The sequence below is a fragment of the Heterodontus francisci genome, chromosome 22 (assembly GCF_036365525.1).
Source record: "Heterodontus francisci isolate sHetFra1 chromosome 22, sHetFra1.hap1, whole genome shotgun sequence".
Lineage (NCBI taxonomy): Eukaryota > Metazoa > Chordata > Chondrichthyes > Heterodontiformes > Heterodontidae > Heterodontus > Heterodontus francisci.
The window spans coordinates 64,155,866-64,165,243 of NC_090392.1; positions in this window are offsets into that span (position 1 = coordinate 64,155,866).

Consider the following 9,378-nt stretch of genomic DNA (forward strand, 5'->3'; position numbering starts at 1 on the left):
AGAATGTACTGTCACGAATATCTGCATGACTGGGATAAAGGACCAGACTTTATTTTATTTTCCACCAGAGACTCACCAAATGAGTCTACAGTCTTCAGTCCTTTTGAACTGGTTTACAGATGTGAAGTAAGAGGTCCTCTAAAACTCATAAAAGACTGATTCTTGGAACAAAAGAATCAATCTTCAATATTGGACCATGTATCTGTGTTGTGGGAAAGGCTCACGAAAGCTTGTGGTGTGGCTCAGGAACACCTTAAAGCGTCCCAATCCAACATGAAAAAATGGACAGACAAGAATGCAAAAGCCTGCAATTTTCAACCAGGGGATGAAGTATTGGTGTTGTTACTGTTACAGGGAGAACCATTAAAAGCACAATTCATATAGAGTGATCAAAAGAGTGGGTAAGGTAGATTACTTGATTGACACCCCTGATTGCCGGAAGAAGAACCGATTGTGTCACATTAATACGTTAAAGCAATATTATCACAGGGAGGTGGATAAGCCAGTACAGATATGTTAGGTAATCGGGACTTTTGAGTGGAAAAGGATAATGAGGATGAGGCAGAAGGAGGCCTAGACAATTCTCAGATTGAACCTCCAACTATCAGGTTAGTGAACGCAGAATGGCTAGGAAAATTGGACAACATGCTTTTGCACTTAGAGGCAAAACAACATGAAGACCTAACCAGGCTTTTCAAAACATTTAAAAGAGTTTGTAGGGATAAGCCGGGATGCACAACCTTAGCCACACGTGATGTGGATGTAGGGGGAACCGTTCCTTTAAAACAACATCCTTACTGCTTAAGTTGGACAAACAGGCCCAAATAAAAGCAAAAATCCAGTACATGCTGGAAAGCGATTTGATCAAGCCTAGTCAAAGCAGCTGGAGTTCACCAATAGTTCTAGTACCTAAACCTGACAGATCAACCCGGTTGTGTATAGACTACAGAAAAGTCAATGCGGTAACAAAAGCAGATTCCTACCCAATTCTGCCCTTAGAAGACTGTATCGACAGAGTGGGCAGTGCTACGTTTCTTACCAAGATTGACTTGTTAAAGGGATACTGGCAAGTTCCTTTGACTCCTCGAGCCAAAGAGATATCAGCTTTTGTAACATCTGACGGTCTTTATCAGTGACGGGTGATGCCATTCGGGCTAAAAAATGCCCCAACTACTTTTCAAAGATTAATGAATCAGTTGGTAGCCAGTGATCCCAACTGTGCAGTGTATCTTGATGATTTACTAATATACAGTAACATTTGGCAAGAACACTTAAACCAGCTAAAAATTCTGTTTAAAAGGTTACAAGCAGTGGACTTGGTGATAAATCTGGAAAAAAGCGAATTTGGAAAAGCAAGAGTAACTTACCTCGGACACAAAGTGGGGCAAGGACAGATATTGCCAAAAATGGCAAAGGTACAAACCTTAATGGAGTTCCCCATCTTTAAATCTAAATGTGAAATAATGAGGTTTTTTCGGAATGTGCAGTTTTTACAGGAAATTTGTATGGAATTTTAGTGCTCCATTAACCAATTTGCTACAAAAAAGAAAGCAAAGTAGTATGGTCAGATGAATGCCAGACAGCTTTTGAAAAGCTAAAGGCAATCTTAACTAATGAACCAGTGTTGGCTGCTCCAAATTTTGCTAAACCTTTAAAATAGCCACCGATGCTAGCGACCTGGGGTTTGGATCAATCCTATCGCAGGATGACAAATCGGGCATACAGAAGCCAGTAGTGTACTTTTCAAGAAAACTACATTTCCATGAAAAAATATATTACACTGTGGAAAAAGAAACATTAGGACTTTTGCTGGCTCTCAAACGTTTTGAAGTATATGTCCGCCAAGACTATAAAGAAATACTAATATACACTGATCATAACCCATTAACGTTTGTCGAAAAATTACAAATCAAAATGCTAGAATATTTAAATGGAGTTTGTTGTTACAGCCTTAGCATTTGAAAATTGTATATATTTCGGGGAAAAACAATGTTATTGCCAACCCTTTGACATAAATTTATATGGATGGCGATGGTACAAAGAAAATGCTGTAAATTATCAGTGGAGTGAATGGTGCATGAATGTGAAAAATGTTAGAGTGTTTTTTCCCCAGTTTCTATGCTTTTTATGCATTGTAATGAAATGCATTTTAGAATGGCGTCTCATTTCGCCAAGGGCAGAGGGATCACGGAACCATGTTTATTTTTCTCCTCGGATTAAAACAGTGTGCCTTGACGACTCTGTTAAAAAACAATGCACCTTCAAAACAGGAGCGAAATTTTGGATTTCTGAGACACAATGTGCCACAGCTGCATTTTGTTACCTAGGCAACAGCAGGAGAGAGAGGTCACATGGTATAATGTTTTTATTTGACTGTGTGTAAAACTGGCAAAAAACGGTCTGAAGCAGTTTGTTTTTGAACAAGGTATGCTACTGAAGAGAAGGGAGTTGTCTATTTTCTCTTGGAAAAAATTCTACAGGGAGCCCCAGGCCAACTTGATTGCCTATTAAGGAGAAAAAAAGTCCTTTTAAGAGATCATTTGTATTGGTGAAGTTAGTAAAACTCCTTTTCTTTACTTTCAAGCCAGGAAGTATTTGCTTCAAGATTGAATCTCTCTTGACTGATTCTGGAATTTGTTGGTATTTGATGCCTGCTGCAGCCGAAATATTTTGAGTGCCTATTAAGAATAAACAATTTCATCAAATCCACGTGAAGATTTTGAGTAGCCTTTGATTATTTTCACATTAGAATACATCATCCATCAGGAGCATAACCCACAAAAACTTACTTATTTATTTATTCTTAAGAAACAGCTCATTTTAAAAACACCACTTTTAAAGAAACCAGTTAACTGTGATGTTTGAGTTTATGTGTGTGAATGAGGAAGTTAGGTTAAAATAAGAAGTTATATTGTCTTTAGAAATAGGTATACCTTAATAGTGCTTCAGATTTAGTTTCTAATAAATAGTTAATTTGTTGTTGTCTAAAGATACCTGGTTTGGTCTGTTTTACTCCAGGAGTTACTAGAGTGTTTAATTTGGCTGTTTTCCAGTTGGGTGAGAAAACGTTAATAACATGCTGCGACCTGTGGAGTGACGGGACTGAATTGACAGTGCATTGCTCCCACCATAATTGTAACAGTAGTCACCATTGTAATGTAGGAAACGTGGCAGCCAATTTGCACACAGCAACCTCCCACAAACAGTAACATGATATTGACCGGATAATCTGTTTTTGTGATGTTGATTGAGGGTTAGATATTGGCCAAGTGTTACGACCGAGGCAGGAGGAGTTCCACTGCTCCGCAGGTCACAACATGTATTTAAATATCTACCCAGTTACCAATATGGTCAATGCCAAGAATTTATCATAGAATAAAATACACCAACCAGGTTTCTTTAATAAACAGCAAAACTATCAGTTTATTATAAAACAAGACGTATCCAGTAACAAAGCAAAGCATAACACACAGATTGAAATATGAAAGTTCCATTTTTAAATTCCGCACACACAAACTCACACACACTAAAAAAAATAAAGAAATTCTCTCTGCAGAGATTTGTTACAAAAAAAGACACACAAAAAAGAATACTTTGGCCAAATACTTGCTAATTCTTGAAGAAAAAGAGAAGATATGGAAGGATTTCAGTTGTCCTTTTTGGTATGGCATTGGGTATACGGAGACGGGATATTTTCTGGAGCAATACTTTTCAGACGGCATCGAGGATTAATCCAGCAATGGTCTTCCAGGAGCATCTCAGGAGAAATGCTGCTTCAGTTTCTCTATTTCTTATGCTTGATACTTAGGGCTTCTCAAAGAGATGGAAAAGGATGAGCAAGTGGTGTCTGCTCTCTGGTAGGCTTATCTTCAACTGCTTTCAAACACAGTCCACACCCCAAATGAACCAAAACAATATCTCAGAAGCGAAACGAAACAGCAAATCAGAACCTCCTGACCCTCATAAATCTTGACATGTCACTTCTCTGTAAACATCTTCCCCAGGTCACCAAGCTTTCTGTTGTTTATTGAGCTTACTCTTAGGCAATCCCTTGGGAATGAGGATGACTTTCTTCCACTCCAAGGCTGTGGTCCTTAGGTGACTGAAAAGTCCAATTCTGGATCCGCACACTCTGCCACAGGTGGGGGCAGGTGGTGTTTGGTGAGGCTAGTGAATGGGATGCTCGAATTTCCAAATGCTCCTTCTGCTGTTTGCACTTGGTCACTGCCTTGGCATGTCAACATTGTTCAATCTGGCTTGCACCTTCGTGGATGCTTCTTCTCCATTTTGGGCAGTCTTGGGCAAAGGATTCCCATGAATTAGTGGAGATGTCACATTTTTTCAGGGATGTTTTAAGGACATCCTTGTAGCGTTTCCTCTGCCCTCTTGGTAGCCTCTTGCCATGCTGGAGCTTGGAGTAGAAAGCTTGTTTTGGGAGTCTTGTGTGAGGCATGTGGACGATGTGGCCCTTCTCATACCTTGGCAGCCTCCTCTCAGCAAAGGTAGACATCAACGATGAATCTCAACATTGCCTCCAGTGAGCCAGAGCAGCCTTCGGTCGTCTGAGGAAAAGAATGTTTGATGACAAAGACCTCAAACCTGGCACCAAGCTCATGGTCTACAGTGCCGCAGTGTTACTTGCCCTCCTGTATGAGTCGGAAATATGTACACTGTACAGCGGACATCTCAAATCCCTGGAGAGATATCACCAGCGATGCCTCCGCAAGATCTTTAAAATTCAGTGGCAGGACAGGCGCTCCAATATCAGTGTCCTCTCTCAGACCAATGTCCCCAGTATCGAGATGCTTGTCATGGCTAGTCAGTTATTGAGCTTAAGGCATGTGGCTGACAGTAAAAGGTTATTTTCAAACAAGACATCTCAGTGTCCCGTGTAAAAAAACATGTCTATGGAGTATTTTCAACAAAAACAATGTCCAGCATCTATGAAATCTTCAACCTTCCAAAAAGTGAATCCATTTCCACAATTTAAATATGAACCCTCAAAAAACATTTAACAAAAAAACGGAAGCACTTGCATAACACCAAGTAAGGTAGATAAGTCCCCAGGGCCTGATGGGATCTACCCCAGAATACTGAGGGAGGCAAGGGAAGAAATTGCTGGGGCCTTGACAAAAATCTTTGTATCCTCATTGGCTACAAGTGAGGTCCCAGAGGACTGGAGAATAGCCAATGTTGTTCCTTTGTTTAAGAAGGGTAGCAAGGATAATCCAGGAAATTATAGGCTGGTGAGCCTTACGTCAGTGGTAGGGAAATTATTAGAGAGGATTATTTGGGACAGCTAACAAACGAACTTATTAGCGAGAGGCAGCATGGTTTTGTGAAGGGGAGGTGGTGTCTCACTAACTTGATTCAGTTTTTTGAGGAAGTGACAAAGATGATTGGTGAAGGAAGAGCAGTGGATGTTGTCTATATGGACTTCAGTAAAGCCTTTGACAAGGTCCCTCATGGCAGACTGGTACAAAAGGTGAAGTCACACGGGATCAGAGGTGAGCTGGCAAGATGGATACAGAACTGGCTCGGTCATAGAAGACAGAGGGTAGCAGTGGAAGGGTGCTTTTCTGAATGGATGGCTGTGACGAGTGGTTTTCCGCAGGGATCAGTGCTGGGACCTTTGCTGTTTGTAATATATATATAAATGATTTGGAGGAAAATGTAGCTGGTCTGATTAGTAAGTTTGCGGACGACACAAAGGTTGGTGGAGTTGCGGATAGTGATGAGGATTGTCAAAGGATACAGCAGGATATAGATCGGTTGGAGACTTGGGCAGAGAAAGGGCAGATGGAGTTTAATCTGGACAAATGTGAGGTAATGCATTTTGGAAGGTCTAATGCAGGTGGGAAGTATACAGTAAATGGCAGAACCCTTAGGAGTATTGACAGGCAGAGAGATCTGGGCGTTCAGGTCCACAGGTCACTGAAAGTGGCAACGCAGGTGGATAAGGTAGTCAAGAAGGCATACGGCATGCTTGCCTTCATCGGTCGGGGCATAGAGTATAAAAATTGGCAAGTCATGCTGCAGCTGTACAGAACTTTAGTTAGGCCACACTTAGAATATTGCATGCAATTCTGGTCGCCACACTACAAGAAGGACGTGGAGGCTTTGGAGAGGGTACAGAAGAGGTTTACTAGGATGTTGCCTGGTCTGGAGGGCATTAGCTATGAGGAGAGGTTGGATAAACTCGTATTGTTTTCACTGGAACGACGGAGGTGGAGGGGCGACATGATAGAGGTTTACAAAGTTATGAGTGGTATGGACAGAGTGGATAGTCAGAAGCTTTTTCCCAGGGTGGAAGAGTCAGTTACTAGGGGACATAGGTTTAAGGTGCGAGGGGCAAAGTTTAGAGGGGATGTGCGAGGCAAGTTCTTTCCACAGAGGGTGGTGAGTGCCTGGAACTTGCTGTCGGGGGAGGTGGTGGAAGCAGGTACGATAGCGACATTTAAGAGGCATCTTGACAAATACATGAATAGGATGGGAATAGAGGGATACGGTCCCCGGAAGTGCAGAAGGGTTTAGTTTAGGCAGGCATCAAGATCGATACAAGCTTGGAGGGCCGAATAGCCTGTTCCTGTGCTGTACTGTTCTTTGTTCTTTTTTCTATGTTATAATAAGCCTGAATTTTAACACGGTGAGTGCAACCAATATGGTGAATATGTTGAGTTTAATCAGAGCACAAGATGGGATATAACACACTAGTTATACAGCAAAAACTTACAACCATAATAAGTAGTGAGTATACCGATCCAGGTCGGGCAGGATGGCTGGCATGCGGGAACAGTTCTACTCTTCTTTTTCCTCTTCTCTTCTTGGTGTCTCATATCTTCTCGACTTCTCAAACTACCCAAGAATGTTAGACCAGAGTCATCCTTGAGAGTTCTTCTCCACTGCCTAACTACACTGAGACTTCCCAATATCTCTTACTTTATACCCTTTTCAGGGGTGGGCCTGGATGGTATTTTGAAAGGACTTTATTGTCCTACAAAGATTTTTCTTTTTACTAAATTCCCAATGGTATATTAAGTTCTTTGTCAAAACAATGGGGTAAAATCCCACACTTAAATTATTCAGTTATTATGAGCTTCCAGAGCTTTTGCACATACCCTCTGTCCTTGATCAATCAGGCCTTTACATCATATTTCATTATCTCGTCTCATGCAGGTCCCCCAATGAGTTTCATCCTCTGAAAAAAACTTTCTATCTCTGGCCTTCAAACTAACTTTCATGTTTCAATATTTGTATCTGCTTATTATCAATTATTTATGCCCAAAATTATTCATACGGCCTGTTAATGAGCTGTTCATAATGGCTATTCAGCCCAGCCATTCTTTATTTCTTATCAGGCTAGTGAACCATAGTGAGTCACTAACGTGACTCCTATTCTATTCCTACATACCAATTAACTTTTACATTCTAGTAAGCATCCTAATTAGGCAAGGCTAACTGAAAATCTTAACACAGCTTTGAAGTATGGTATTTGTTTCAAATATCTATCCAGTTGCAGTCCTACTAATGCAGAGGCTTCATCTGCGCAATGTTCCATTTTCAGGCTAGTGATAGCTATTGTCACCTAAGAAATATCATTTCATTAGCTAGAGAAACAAAACTTTAAGTAGTTTACAGGGAAACAAAACTTACAGCACTAACCTACTCTTTTCCCACTCCTGACAACTAAATATATTTTTATTCTAAGCATAATTCTGATTTCTAACACAGGACATTGGTGTTAACTCTGAAAATAGTGCCATGGTACCTTTTGCCACACAAGAAGGCAGACGAGCCTCGGTTAAATGTCTCACCCTTAAGTTAATAACATTGATAGAAGTATGTTGTTTGATGCGGACTCTGAGCACAAAACTGGATGATACAAGAACAAAATGTAACAGTTTCAAGTCGACTCAAATTGAGGAGCATTTTGTTTCATGTGGACAGGTGGAACAGAATACCTGTACAAGCAATTAAAAACCACGCCAGTTTATTTTTTACAAGGTTAAGACTTAACCAGGACAGAACGCTAAAACAGAATGAAAATGTGGTCAATTAGCCAGCTGGGGATTAAAAACTAGTTTGGCAATAGAATCCCAAAAGTGATGATGGACAGAAAAGCTCTGGCTCTGACTAGAGGAGAGAGGTCTTGCTCTCCTGGTTTGGATAAAAAAGTATCAGGTAGATTTTCTAAACTGGTACTCCTGATGCAGAGCTTTTAAACCATGGGAGTGCCTAACAGGAATTCCAGGATGGGGATCAGAACATTCCAATAGAAAATGTAGCATTTCACTGTGCTGTCTGTGCCCAAACTACCAATACATGAGCACCAGTAATGCTAATTCATAAAATCTACCCATTAACACCTCGTAGTAATAATATTATAAATTTTGCTATTTGCTATGTGTCAAGTTGACCAGTATAAAGCAGCTGAATGACAATCAAAGCAAATTTAACACACAGGCCACAGAATGGCTGGCATATATAGATATGGAAATTATAAGATTATAGCCCAGACTTTGCAGTTGTAATGATGGCAAAAGTGTCAGCAACGTCTGGCATTTGTGCGTGCGTGGTTAAATGCGAAAATTTGGAGGATGCTGTCAGTGATGTCCTACTTCTCCATAGGGTGCACTGCTATGTCTTTGCAGATGCAATCAAAACAAAATCAGCAAATTGAGAACTTCAGCTTTTTACCCACTATTCTTGATGTAAAACCATTAAAAATGTTAAACCTTGTTTAATGAGGTTCAATTGAGTTTTTACTGAGTGATAGTTACTGCCAAACAATCTACCTGGCCCCAGAAAACTAATTTTGAGCGTGTAGAGTGTCCTCAGAGGCACATTTAAAAATGGTTTTGGAGTTTTTTTTAAATAAGTTTGTTTGTGATATTTCAGTTTCTACCTTAATCCCATGTGTATGCCCCAATGTTTATTGTGCTTTCTATACAATGATTAAAATATGAATTATAATCTGTGCTTTTTACTTCCTGCTTTGCTGTCTGGGAGAATTCTTCAATCTGATTGGTTGATAAGCCTGCCTGGTGACTTCACTGTTCCTGGACACCATGGATCTCCCATAGATGGCGCCAGATTCAAAGTCATGCTGGAATAGAGGAAATCAATGCTCTCGAGCTGGCTAAATCTTTGTGAGAAGCTTTTTCAAGGTCAGCAGCAAAATCTGGGCCAACGCACATTGCATCAGAATGAAGGGGTATCCATTAACAAAGATGGAAAAGGGAAATAATTTGCATGTGGTCATTAATCATTTGGTGAAATTATCCAAACAGTGTAAATTGTTGTCATAATTGAATCAAATATTAAGTCACAACTCAAGATATTTTCATTATAAATCAAAGTAAGCTATTTTAATCTTGC